This window comes from Pezoporus flaviventris, unplaced genomic scaffold (assembly GCF_033815535.1).
Source record: "Pezoporus flaviventris isolate CSIRO_AGI_PZ_B2104156 unplaced genomic scaffold, CSIRO_AGI_Pfla_v1 ptg000018l, whole genome shotgun sequence".
Classification (NCBI taxonomy): Eukaryota; Metazoa; Chordata; class Aves; order Psittaciformes; family Psittacidae; genus Pezoporus; species Pezoporus flaviventris.
The window spans coordinates 5,962,103-5,976,901 of NW_026892566.1; positions in this window are offsets into that span (position 1 = coordinate 5,962,103).

The window sequence follows — 14,799 nt, forward strand, 5'->3', positions numbered from 1 at the left end:
AACCGCTCACTACCTGCTGACCAATACTCAGCCCGGCCCTAGCAGCGATTTCGGCCTTCTGTGTGATTCCCTCCAGTTTATACACTGGGCATGACAGGCTGTGGTATGGAATACCCCTTTGGCTAGTTTGGATCAGGTGTCCTGTCTCTGCTTCCTCACAACTTCCCATGCCCCTCCTCACTGGCAGAGGATGAGACTGAAAAGTCCTTGATTGGTGTAAGTGCTACTGAACTACAACTAAAACATCCGTGTGCTATCAGCATTGTTCTCGGACTGAGGCTGAAACACAGCACTGCACCAGTTACTAGGAAGAAAATTAACTCTATCCCAGACAAAACTAGAACAGTGTGGTTGCAGGATCACTGTGTTCACATGGCAGTGCTCAGCACCCATGCTGATGTGCCTTTCTACATTGCTAGACTGTGGTAGAGTATCATCCCAACACTGGCTCCATGCAGATGTGTCACCAGAAGTGCCCTGATGGGGAATAATTCATGTCAATTGACTTGTTAGACAAATTACCTCATTTTTTGAATCTGCAAAGAGAGCATAATGATTTCAAATGTTCTTATTATTCTAAATTGTTCAGTGACTTTTTCTCCTCATGAGATACTTTTCCTAGTGTGCTAGCTGTGATTCATACAATGAATAGCAGGTGGGGTTGCTTACATTATTCTTAAATAAGAATATTCTGGAGTTCTTATTCTGGAGCAAAATGAACTCTAGGTACATTTAAACAGCCAACATACAAGTTACCTACTACTCAGAATTCTTTTTTTTCAACTAAGAGTATTTCTTTTCCCCAGCACAGGAAAATACACTGAAACCTTTTCCCTTCTTATTACAAGGTGTATAAATTACTCAGTCTTCTCTTAAAATCGCATTTCAACTTTTCTGTACTCTTGTATCCATAGGTATCTCCAATGTTAATAAAAATGCATGAAAATCTACTTTTATGATGAAGTGTTGGAGGCTTCAGTAAAGTTTTAGTCTTTCATGCTTCTACAGATCCTTCTCAAGTCTTATTTTGTCCCTTACACATAACAACAGCATAGCTAAGGAGCAGGGAAAGGGGATATTTTGCTCAGAATAATAGCTCAGTTCTAAAGATTCACTCAGACAAAGACCTAATTCATTTCGGCAATTATAGGGCACCATCCAAAAAGAAAAGAGGGATATTTTATTAAATCAGCTGTGAATATCACACATCAGCATATTATGAATGTTTGTTGAACTGATAATCAAACCCCTTCAATTCATGTTTTGTTTGCCGCTACACAAACTCTTTTAAAATTACTATTTTCACAGATTCATAGAATATTTAGGGTTGGAAAGGACCTTAAGATCATCTAATTCCAGCCCCCCCTGTCATGGGTGAGTTCTTCCCATTTTGTGCAATGCCTCCATCACTCTAGAAACAAATCCCCCTGTCAGTGAATTTAAGTCTCAGATAATTCATGTCACTCAAGTCTCTTGCATTGTATCAGTTAAGGTAAGAATCTGGTGGTGTTGTTACACTGCATATTGTTTATTCATATTGTTTTGCACCAACAAACTACACAGATCATAAGAGGGCAGGAGTCCTTTGGTCCCATTGCAAAACCCAAGAGGTGTGTAATTTTTCTGTCTATGAGTACAGAACACTTCCTTATCCTCTGGCTTGCTGTCAGAGTTGATGCCTGTACTTGTGTTTTGCAGTCCAGGCTTGCAGCTTTCTCCCACTCCAAAAAGTCACACTGACTATTTTTGTCATGGCTCACAGGACCTCTGCCTTACCAGGTACTGCACTGCTTCCTTTCATAGCTGGTATCCCAAATCTTTCTACAACGAGATCCATCGATTTGCTTTTTGTATGATCCTCCCAGATCCTGAAAAATCTGTCCTCTGCTTGCTTCATGCAGCAGCAGTCTGGCCAGAAAAGCAGCCTCTGAACAGCACCTCAGTGGATTTCTTTCTTCCATTTCCTGCCTTTGCCTTTAGCTGGTCACCCTTTTTCAAAACAGGTATTTCTGTGGCATAGTGCTGAGTGCAGCCAGTGCTTCTTCCTTCTAGCTAAAATGCTCCTTTTCAGCCCTGGTACTCTGTGAGACTTACACTGGACATGGTCATGCTAACATTTTGTTATATTCTGTACACACAAAAGCAGCCCAAAGTGAGATTTCAGCATATGTTAAGCTCCTAAATACAAAACTGAACAAGATAATCAATATTCACTTGCTGTTTCTCACGTTCAAGGTACTTAGATTCGGACAGCTGAAGATATTTGTCCTGTTTCACATATCTTAGGTGTGATGTCTAATCATGACCCTATTTCTGAGAATAAGTCCCTTTAATCCTGTTGTTCTCTGCCCCTAAATGCCTTTGTCAGAGCACAAGTTCGTGGGGTCGCCATGTGGTCACTGCTCCTCCTGGGCTACCCAAAGAATACAGATCTATAGAGTACTAGCTGGGACCTACAAATCAAGAGTTTATGTGGTAATACCCTATTTAGAAGTAGCACTACAAATTTACTGATACAAAGGCAGACCTTGATAATTTATGAAGAATGGCATCCCTTTCTGTAAATTAAATGCCCTGAATGTCTTTATGTCTTCATGTACCTCTTGGAGCAAGTCCAGAGGATGGCTACAAAGATGATCAGAGTCCTGGGCTACCTGTCCTTGAGGACAGGCTGAGAAAGTTGAACTTGTACAACCTGGAGAAGGGAAGGCTCCAAGAGACCTAAAAGGAGCCTACAAGAAATCTGGAGGGACTTTTTACAAGGGCTTGTAATGATAGGATAAGGCATAATGGCTCTAAACTGAAAGAGGCTAGATTTAGATTAGCTGTCGGAACAAACTCTTCACTATGAGGATGGTGAGGCACTGGCACAAGTTGTCCATAGAAGTTGTGACTGTCTCATCCCTGGCAGTGTTCAAGGCCAGGTTGGATGGGCTTTGTGCAACCTGGTCTAGTTGAAAGTGTTCCTGCCCATGGCAAGGGGATGGAACTAGATTATCTTTAAGGTCCCTTCCAACCCAAACCACCTATGATTCTTCGTCACTGTCCTTTAAATTACAATAATAATCCATTCTTCCCTTACAGAAACACTGAGAAGCCTTTAAAGTCAACACCAGGTCTCTATTATTACATTGGTAAACACAGTGAAAAACTTTCTCAAGTTGGAACCATAATTGCTCCTCTGTTCTTCTAACAAATCCAGGAGAAATTTTAAATCAAATAAATGACTGTGATTTACAGAGCTGGTGATTCAAGTTGCTATTTCTTAGCATGAGCTTGTACCCAAATGTTCTTATCATGAGCATGAGCTGGCTACCCAAAGTGAACTCTGATGGATCCCAGCACACACTTCGCGGCTCTTTTTTCTAAATGTGCCAATATTATGGTAACACAAATATCAGTGAAAGAAACTGCCAGAACACCTTGTCTAACCTTTTACTGGTAATAGTGAAGCATGGTCAAATTTCTTCTCATGCTATGCTTGGAAAGAAACTGAAAAATAATGCTAGGAAGTAAATTCTCAGGGCCATTGAGACCCTTATTGGGAGTTTCTTACATACTTGAAATAAAAAAAAACTTAAAACCACAGCTGGTTGGAAAAGGTCTACTAAAAAAAAAGAAAAAGAAGAAGCGTGCTTTAAGGGCCAAATTTGTTTCACTTGGTAATGCACTGTCAAACATGCTGAGCTAATTGTTGAACCGTACATTGTGTGTTCAGTTAGCACTGTCACTTTAATTGTTACAGTTATTTTTATATGGTTAGACTTACAGTAATCACAGATCAAGTGGTTCAGTTTTGCAGTTGTACAAACTGTGAGGGCGTGTTCAGTTGTGAAAATAGGTCTTTTAGCAGCATACCAGAGTGGCAATAAGTGAATGCTGCAGTTACAAGTTTTGTTTTTGACAGAAAGCACTGAGTGTCAAAACAATTTCTTGGCTGTTATCAAACTGATGAATCTGAGCAGTTGAGATGAAGCTGTTAAGTAGGCATGGATGATCGCAGGTGGAGGTAAAGGAGCAGAACTTACAAGGGGCTTGCTCAGAAACCACTGAAAGTACTGCAGAGTACCTTTTTTATTCATTTCTCACATCTGTGGAGTGTGATGTGTTTCAACTCTGCTAAACAGACTGTTCAGAAATTCTCAAAGGGAACAATTTTCCCATCAGAGAATGAAGTTTCATCAAATTTCTAATGTTTGCAGAGACATTTTAATTTCTGTGAAAGTGTGATAGGTTAGACAGGGTTTAGAAATGCACCAAAACCTCTTCCTAACAGCTCTGTAGCCCACCTGCCTGATGGAGATGAAATAGCTCCTAGAGTCTTCCATTCCTGGCTCAAGTGGGAATTGTGGGAATTGTAAGTTTTCTTTTCTGGGATTTTGAGGTTTCAATTATGACTTTAGCTGCCAGTCCTAAGAATGAGTTGGGAGACAAGACCTGTTATTTACAGCCTCAGAGCATGGAAAGCAGCACTGCTAGGGTCTGCAGACTCCAGCTGTTTGATGCAAAGGGTTAACAAATGTACAGGGGGGTTAGGGTTGAGCCACTTGCTTAACAATGTTACTTCTTGCTCATGCTTATCCTACACTGTATTTGCAATGTACAAGGGCATAGGTCTAACTGCTTACTTAACAATGTTACCACTTGCTCATGCTTATTGTACTTGCAATGTACAAGGGGATAGATCAGGATGCTTGCTTAACAATGTCATTGCTCACTCATGATTATGCTAGGACAAGATATAAAGACATAGTTATTGTCAAGAAGTAGGAACCGTGTCTTGATTCCCGTTCTTTGGATGCCTCTGTGTATGCTAGAACTAGACATAAAGACATAGCTATTGTTAAGAAGTAGGGACCGTGACTTGATTCCAGTCCTTTGGACGCCTAGGCCAGCTAAAATTGGCACTGCGCTTTGGACAAAGACCAAGCCTCCAGGGAGCATGCGTAACAACCAGAGATAAAAATTTCAGGCTCGAGGAAGACTCATTTACTTCATTTTGAGATCCTTGCTCACGACCACTAGGAGGCACTGCTCAGGCTCAAAGGATTTCTTAGCTCATTATAATACAAAGCGGGAATAGGACATGAATTTGTATAGGCGTGTTGTGCAGCCTCATGCATATGTATAACTTTAGAGGATAAATGTAAAGGGGAAACAATGCTGAGGGGCGCATGCTTTTGGAGGAGTTATCCCCCGTGTGCCTCAGTGCTGAATAAAAGCTTACCTACTTTACAACTTGTAACGAGTTGTGGAGTCTATCCGCGCATCAGTTAATAAAGACCCAGTTTTCCCTCACATCATCAAGTTTGTGAAGAATCCTTTAAAAATCACATTTTTGACAATTCTAAGGGGTATACGTTTTTTTAAATGAAAATTCACAACTTCACAATTACACTGAATTTCAGAATTCCTAATTCCTCTTCAAAATTATTTTATCCCCCCACTTGTTTTAATTATTTTGCAGCTATTTTCAGCATATTTGTTTATATTTCACAAGATTGTTCCATTAAGGTTCCCAGTTTGCCTGCATTTATTTTCCTAGTCATTGTGTCTAACTGCAAAGGTTAATTCTTATTTTTTTTGTTGCCTTTTTCTGAATACCCTCAGGATGATCAAGTGAAGAGAGATGTGACTGGTCTCAATTCTACTTTTTGTTCATTTGGACCTTAGTAAAACATCTGACACTGTCTCTCACATTATTCTTCTGGAGAAAATGACTGTTTATGGCCTGGATAGGTGTATTCTCTGCTGGGTGAAAAACTGGCTAGATGGCCAAGCCCCAAGACTAGTGGTGAGCAGTGTCACATCTAGTTGGCAACTGGTCACCTTAGGGCTTGGTGTTGGGGCCAGTCTTGCTTAATATCTCTACTGATGGTCTGGATGAGGGAATGAAGTGTACCCTCCATACTTTTGCAGGTGACACCAGGTTGGGTGGAAGTGTTGATCTGCTTGAGGGTAAGAAGGCCTCAAGCTGTGCTAGGGGTGGTTTAGACAGGATATTAGGGAAAATTTTTTCAAAAAGGAATTCACTTCAAAAAGGTGGTCAGGCATTGGAACAGAATTCCCAGCAAAATGATGGAATCACCATCTCTGGAAGTGTTAAAAAGCATGTAGATGAGGCCCTCAGAGATCTGGTTTAGTGGTGGAAATGGTAGTCCAGGGGTAATGATTGGACTTGATGATCTTACATGTGAAGAATGGGGTTGATTGAAGAATAGGGTGGATGAAAGAATGGGGTTGATTAAAGAATAGGGTTGTAAATAAGTTACTTCAAGGACATTAGGCTTTGTTAGCAATTACAGAGAAAAGGAAATGACTAAGATAAGCTTTGCCAGAACCACCTGGTGGTTAGGGATATGACAGTGATCCTAAAATGAAGTGATGAAGAAATAACCACCAGGGGTGACACAGCCCACTACCACATTTTAGTGTGCACGTGGGAGGGGTTCTCTAGAAGTATGATGTAATGTATGGAATTTAATGAATATGTATGTTTAAGGACAACATAATCACACCCTGGCTGATGGTCAGATGAGACACGTTAGGAGGAGCTATCACCTATTATTGTGATGTCTCCCAGGGCCACAATAAAGAATACCTGCTTGTCAACTAAAACTTTATTGGTGGGTTCCTGGAGATTTCTCCAAATCCATTTGGCACCCCAGATAGGACACTCTCTGCTCAGCTGCAGGACTCACTGAGGACAGGGCTACCTAGGGCCCCTGGGAAAAATTCCCCTGGAGGGTCCCCTCAACTCACTCAGATCACTGCAGGAGCAGACGAGGACTATCACCATCATTTTAAAGGTATTCTCTTGATTATTTTATTTTAGGACATTCTGTATTCTCGATTATTTTATTTTGAGACATTCTGTAAGCCATAGGAGACGTCCTGTGCAGGAACACCAATTAGTGTTTCATAAGGTGTAGGAGACATGCAACACAGGAAAGGAGGAACATGGTTAATATTCTGTAAGGCATACGCAGGAATAAGAGAGCCTTCTGCAAATCAGGATAGAAAAATCTCATAGGTAAAGGTGTATACCTGGCTGCTAGCATCCGTTTGGTACACAGATATACATTCTGAATTGTTCTGTGAGGCACAGAAAACGTCATATGCGGGAACGTGGTTGTGTTTTTCTAGTATCTGACCCAATTTCCAAAACCTGGTCTTTGATGCTGTGCTTGAGTAATTAGTGAACAGCGAAACATATATATTTTTATCATGCTGCTAATTAGTATTTGTATACTTGATGTATGTTTCTACTTCTGTTTTATTGTGCTGCTAATTAGTATTTGTGTACTTGGTGTATGTTTTTATTTTTGTTTTCAAAATTGTGAGCAAGTGAGTGGAATTTTTGGGATCTCATGTGAGTGTGTGTGTGTATAGCATGTATAAGAAAATAATGGGAAATTGACAGTGCGGAGAAATAATAGAAAAGAGCCCTTTGGGATGTATTCTGGCTCATTGGAAAGAGTTAGGAGGATCCCCCAGGGGCTCTGTAAATAAAAAGACTTTAATTAAATATTTTAACCAGTGGTGACCATTATCTACCTTAGAGGAACAGGAAAAATGGCCCAAAAATGGAACTTTGAATTATAATATGTGTTGCAATTAATGTTATTCTTAAGTCGGCAAGGAAAATGGGATGAAGCAATGTATGCAGATATGTTTTTCACATTGAGAAGTCATCCAGAGTGGCAGAAAGAATGTGGAATAAATAGAGCGCCACCTGATCCTCTGATTCTAGCCTTAAAAAAGGATAGAAAAAGACTGAAACCCAAATTAGAAAGATGCTGTTCAGGATATGACATAGGTGAAATGTGTCTGAAATTGAGAAAAAGGGAGGAAGATAACATAGAAGATTATGGCTCCCCAGGATTTGCGACATAAAACCTGCAAGGTCCAATAAACCCGGTATCTCTTGCTGCAAGGCCTCCTGATTCTGATGAGGAGGAAGGAATGAATAGTAATGATGATAGCAGAAGAGAATTTAAAGGCACTCCGATCGCTGCTTATGTCTGTGGTAAAGCAGGACCCATGACACAGGCACCTTTAAAGGAAGCAATGGGACTGGAGGGACAAACCAGAATAAGAGTAAATTTTTCAATGGGAGACTTAGGTGCTTGGAAACAGATTGAGAAAAAAATATCGAAACAATCCAATAGGAGTAGCAAAACATTTTGAATTGTCAAAAGTCAGGATCCTGATTGGAGAGATACAGGCTTAATACTAGATGCAGTAGCCGAAACTGAAAAGCAACTGGTGATAAAACCAGCTTGTGCTCAAGTTAATGCCCAAATAATCACTAGTGCATTAGCAGGAAGAATGGAAAAAAATGTTCCTTTGACTATATGAGACTGGGACTATGACAATCCGGCAGATTATGCTGCTTTAAAGAGATATCAGACTCTGAATAAATTTGGGCTAGAAAATGCAATACTAAAAGCCATAAATTGGTCATTTTATTTGAAATAAAACAAGGACCAAAAGAAACACGAACAGAATTCCTAGACAAATTAAGAGAAGCAATGTGAAAATATACTACCTTAGACCCTTCTTCTACCAAAGGGAAATTACAAATCACTAACTTATTTCTAGGTCAGACAACAGAAGACATTAGAACAAAGCTTAAGAAATCAACAGGATCTGACAGTGGAAATCTAGAAAAATTAGTAGATGAGGCATGGAAAGTTTATAGAACTCAGGAACAGATAAACCAGAAAAAGCTAGAAAGGACGATAGCAACTGCTACAGTAGCTGCCTTAGGGCATGCGGGGACCTGCGGGGGAAGCAGAAGATGGAGAAGAGGAAGAGGAATAGCAGTCAGAGGCAGAGAAGAAATGTTCAGTAAAGGGGAGAGAGCAAATTTTTTTCCCAATGTAGAACCTAATCAGTGTCTAAGATGCAAGGAATTCGAGCACTGGATGCAAGACTGTCCTCAACAGAAACAACAAGAAACACCAGTGACTGAACTAGATTTAAATTGACAGCGACCTGGGGAATCTACCCTAGCGGATCCACTCATTAAATTAAAGCTAGGGAAAGGAAAAAAGGAGATAAGAGTTCCTGATAGATACAGGGGTGACTTATTTTGCTACTAAATCAAAATGTAACTCCGATTGGAAAAGAACTTGTTACAGTTGTGGGAGCTACTGGCCGCTGGGAAAAAGCATTCTTTCTGAGACCATTAAAATATAAATTGGGAAAACAGATTGGTGTGCATAAATTCTTGTATATGCCAAATTCACAGAAATCCTTATTAGGATGAGACTTATTAGAATACTTGGAGGCAATAATAACATTTAAAGAAGGAAAAATGGAATTGAAGGTAAAAGATGATCAGTTAATTAAAATTCTGAGCTTATCTTTAATCCAACACAAAATAAATGAGAATCTTCCTGAAATAGAAGGAGAAGTCTTTAACCAGGTATATCCAGGAGCATGGGCATCTGAAATTCTAGGTAAGGAAAAAATGCTTTGCCTGTTAAAGTAGAAATAAAAAAAGGGGCTGCCCAGTTATAATAAAACAATACCCCTTAAAACTGAAGGATCAGAAGGGAATCAAAGAAATCATTGATAAATTTTTAAAATATTGATAATTAATTGAATATGAGTTGGAATATAATACTCCTAGCTTGCCGGTAAAGAAATCCGACGGGAAAAGTTATAAATTAGTTCAAGATCTCAGAGCAATCAACAAAATTCTGGAAGATATTCTTCCAGTAGTAGCTAATCCATACATCTTATTGAATAAATTGAATAATAATCAGAAGTTATTTACTGTTCTGGACTTAGAGGATGCATTTTTCTGTCTGCCCCTAGCCAAAGAAAGTAAAAATTTATTTGCTTTCAAATAGGAAAACCCAGAAACAGGAAGAAAGACACAGTTCACTTGGATGCTGTTACCTCAGGGATTTTAAGTACAGTCCAACCAGTTTTGGAAATCAATTGGCAGGAGAATTAGAATCCTGGAAAGCACCCACCCAGACAGGCACTTTACTACAATATGTTGACCTTTTAATTGCTACCTAAACAGAGACAGAATGTGTTCAATGGACTGTAGAACTGTTAAACTTTCTAGGACTAAATGGATACCAGATATCTAAATTGAAGGCTCAACTGATTCGAACTCAAGTATCTTATTTAGCATACGAAATAACAGGAGGACCATGAGAACTTGGAGCAGCTTGGAAGAAAGCAATCTGTCAAACACCACGACCATCCACGGTTAAAGATCTGGACATTTCTGGGAATGTCAGGGTGTTGTCAACTGTGAATCCATGATTATAGTGTTCTGGTAAGACCCTTATATGAGCTGCTAAAAGAAAATCCAGCCTTTCTAAAGTGGACAGATCAAGCTGAAGAAGCATTTAAAAGTTTAAAGACAGAACTCACGAGGGCTCCAGCTCTGGGGCTCCCGGGCATAGCTAAACACTTTTGGCTATATTCCTACGAGAAACAGGGAATAGCCTTGAGGTTTTGGCTCAAAGACTGGGACCTTATAAAAGAGCAGTGGCCTATTTTTCAAAATAGCTGGATGAACAAAGTAAAGGCTGGCATGGATGCTTGAGAGCAGTGGCAGCAGTTATCTTAAACATCCAAGAGGCTCGAAAATTTACACTGGGACAAAAGATCACTGTGTTAATGTCACGCGTGGTATCAACAGTCCTAGAACAAAAAGGTACACATTGGCTATTGCCATTGAGTTTCTTGAAGTATCAAGCCATCCTAGTAGAACTGGATGATGTGGAAATTGTGATCACCAATGTTGTGAATCTAGCATCTTTCTTTCAGGAAACCCCTACTGAGCCGTTGGTTCATGACTGCTTGGCCACTATAGAGACAGTATACTTGAGCCAACCAGACCAAAGGAGGAGCCTCTGGAAGGTGCAGATTCCTGCTTCACTGATGGCAGCAGCTTTGTTAAAGATGGTAAATGAAGAGCAGGATATTCCATAACTACAACTTCAAAGGTAATAGAAGCTAAACCATTACCCTCTAACACCTCAGCACAAAACGCAGAAATAATAGGCCTGACTAGAGACTTGGAGTTGGCAAAGGACAAGCAGATAAACATACGGACTGATTCCAAAAGTGCCTTTGGTGTAGCTCGTGCCCATGGAGCAATTTGGAAAGAACGAGGACTTTTAAATACCCAGGGAAGACAAATTAAACATGCAATGGAAATTCTGCAATTGTTAGAAGCTGTACAATTATCTAATGAAGTGGCTATCATACATTGTAAAGGACATCAAAAAGGTAACTCTGATCGAGAGACTGGAAATAATTTGGCTGATCGTGAGGCTAAACGGGCAGCAGAAACAGAAAAAGTTGAGGTTATGTACTTAATTCCTGACGGGAAACTGGTAATTGAGCAAAATACACCTAGGTACTCTAAAGAAGATACGAAACTAATTGAAGACTTGGAATAACAGGAAAATGAAAAGGGCTGGATAAAAATACCTGATAGGCAAGTACTGATCCCCTATAATCAGTTATGGAAGTTGATACAAGGAGAACATAACAAAACTCATTGGGGAAGTAATGCCTTGTATAAAAACTTAAACAGATCATAGGAAGAAATTTGTATACCATAGTGCAATTAGTGACAAAACAATGTCAACTATGTCTGAAAAATAACCCTAAGACTAAAAACGGGAATCAGATTGGGACAATTGGAAAAGGGAATTATCTGGGACAACACTGGCAAATAGATTTTTCTGAATTACCTAGGAAAGGAGGTTATTGATATTTGTGGTATTGACACATACCTTTTCAGGGTGGCCAGAAGCATTCCCTTGCAGGGCAAATAATGCAAAACAAGTGATTAAGGTGCTATTAAATGAAATAATACCTCCTTTTGGGGTACCAGCAACTATCTCCTCTGACCGTGGTACACATATCAGTGTAAAATTGTTACGAGAAATCAGCAAGAAATTGGAAATAGATTGGCAATTACATGTTCCATATAGGCCTCAGGCCAGTGGGCAAGTGTCAACTAAAACTTTGTTGGTGGGTTCCTGGAGATTTCTCTGAATCACAGGTCTTTTCCAACCTAGGTGATTTCATGATTCTTGTTCGTAGATCCTGGGCAATTCAATAAACTGTGTTAGTGTACCTTTCTTTCCTTTTCAATTCCTCTTGCAGCAGACTCCCAGAGTCATTTACAGTCCTTTCAAGCTACCCTGTCTATCATTAGCCCTTGATTTACCAGGTCTGATTCATAGATTTGCTGTTTACGAACATGAAAGTCTACATACTCTAATTCTGTTCGAGCTGCAGAGGATAAACTCTGCTCATACATAATCAGTCAAGCATATTTCCAGAAAAAATTGAAGTACCCACCACAGATCCTTGTACTGGAAAAGGTGGTTGTTTCCGTTTGACTGGGTAATTACAGAAATTTGGGGAAATGTGAAGTGCGTTCTTTTTTGGATGAAAATCTACAGCATAATATCTGGGTGCTATAGTTACCATTATTTGTTCACTTGGAAACCATACCCTCCTTACTTCTCCCAGCAGTGCAAGGGAGACTTTCATGTGCACTCTGGTTTGTCTGCCTCTGACTTATTTCTCTTTCTTCTCTGGATTCTTATTCTCCACTTCTTTGCAGAGAAACTTCTGCAAAGCTCACCTTCTGCTGATTGCTCACACAATTTTGACTCAACCCCTGATTTTGAGACATAAGAAAACCATTAACTCTAAGGTGTTCCCCCTTCCCCCCCCCCCAATCTTAATCCTGTTAGATGACTCCAAATATCAAACACCTCTTCTGTCTGTAGTTATTTTTAACTGCATAAAAAACACCCCGGAAATGCTTTACCTTCTTATTCACTCAAAGAAATTCTATGCTTTTATCTCCCCCACCCCCCCAGGAGTCTTAATGGTGTGCCATTAGTACCTCTTTCCTTATAATTAGAAGCAGGGGCAAAATTAGAGACTCTTTGAAACAAGCAGTCTGATTAGTTGTCTCTGTCCTGCAAACAGTAACTGAACTTACCCATCTCCTGTTTTCATGTCAGGTTCCTGTTTAACCATCTAGCAAGGCTAAAATACAGCAGTCTTGGGATAGGCAGGGCTCTGAAATATCACTTAGGATACTGACAGGTACAAACCCAGGCAACCTGGTTTGCATTAGAATGATGGCAGCAGTATACACAGTAATGTTATTTGTTCTGCGATTTGGCAAGGTTTGAAGTTCATTTGCCCTAAGGATTGCACAGTTGCAGTAAATTATAGTTCTAACCAGCAAGAATGTAAACTATGGAACATACCAAATGGCAGTTCGGTTATTTTATGGAGGTCTGTACAGGAGGAAGAAATTAACTGTTTCCAGGTACCCTGTTTTTATAGCTGGGAATTGTGGTGATGTCTGTTATCTGGTTCTTGACAGACTAGAAACATGGAAAGAAATGTGAAACATTTCATATGAATGAGTGAGAACTCACACATACAGGACCATGGCAAAGCCCATCTAGGGTCCATATGAGACTACTCTCAACACTTTACTCAGGGTTTGCTCTTTGTGTAGCTCTTGTCTGAGTTCATGCAACAAATATGATGGCTAAAGTGAAACCTGAAGGTCCCTGGGCCTGTAGAAGGCTACTTCATCTGCAAGCAGCATAAATGGGGACAGAGAACAGGCTAAAATCTCCTAACTCCCCTTTGATGTCTTACCACTCATCTTGCTGTTCCTATTTTTTTTCACATCGTTCATGCCTGCTTGAATTTTGTTTTCACAATGAAAGTGTGTGGCAGAAGATGGTGCTGTCAGTTGACTGTATTCTATACGTGCTGATCTGACACAGTGCCTCTGGCTTCAAGGTAAATTTCCTGGATTATAAAGTAGTGTAAGTAGAAATTCATATCTCTTAGTATTACTACTTTGGTTGCTCCTACCAATGAAAAGGCACAAAATAGTAATTTTTGCTGTGGTATAAATTACATTTTTGACTCTCTAAGGTTTTAAAAGTAAAAAAACAAAATCAGACAAAAAAAGAAATACTGGCAAATGTATCATACCTACAGGACAGAAATGCTGTTCCAACTTCTGTTTATACTGGTCAAGTGGCTTTTTTTCTTAAAATGCTTAAGAATCCACTAGTGAGAAGATGCGCTAATGGTGTTCATATGTGTATTCCAAACAGATTCTTGCTGAGCAATTATTCCACAGCCAGTAAATGGGAACTATTTGGCCTTCAATTGAAAGATAAAAGTGACTTCTAAAATTAAAGGCTGTTATTCTGAAGCTGGAGAAACTCTTCCAGGGGTGGAGAGGAATCTAAACTGCCACAACTCTCAGTGAAAACCTGGACAGGTTACAGATTAGGTTCACCCATAGCACTGTTCTTCAATACAGTTCCATTTTCATAGAATAACAGACAAAAGAGCTTATTCTCTGCATGTTTCTTTTTAAATTTCCCTTGTTTCTTAACCTCTGGATAGTTTCTAACGATATTAACTGACTTTGAATAAGAATCTTGGGTTGGAAACTGTAGAGCAAATGCAACTTTGACTCAACCTCCACACACTATTTCTTAAGGGGACCTTGTGTACAAATTGGTGTTTCTTTCATTAGAAATAATGTATTCTTACTCCAAGTGGTCTAACTTAAAAAAGAAAAATTGCTTCACTTCAATGAGAAAGGTCTATACCTCTTCAAACCAATTTCAGAGTCCTGAAACTAAATCACCAGATAAAGTAACTTGGAGCCCAATCCTTGACCAGATGTATTAAAACAGTGATGGGCTTGTCAATGCATAGTAACATCTTGGTTTAGTGTAGATTATAATA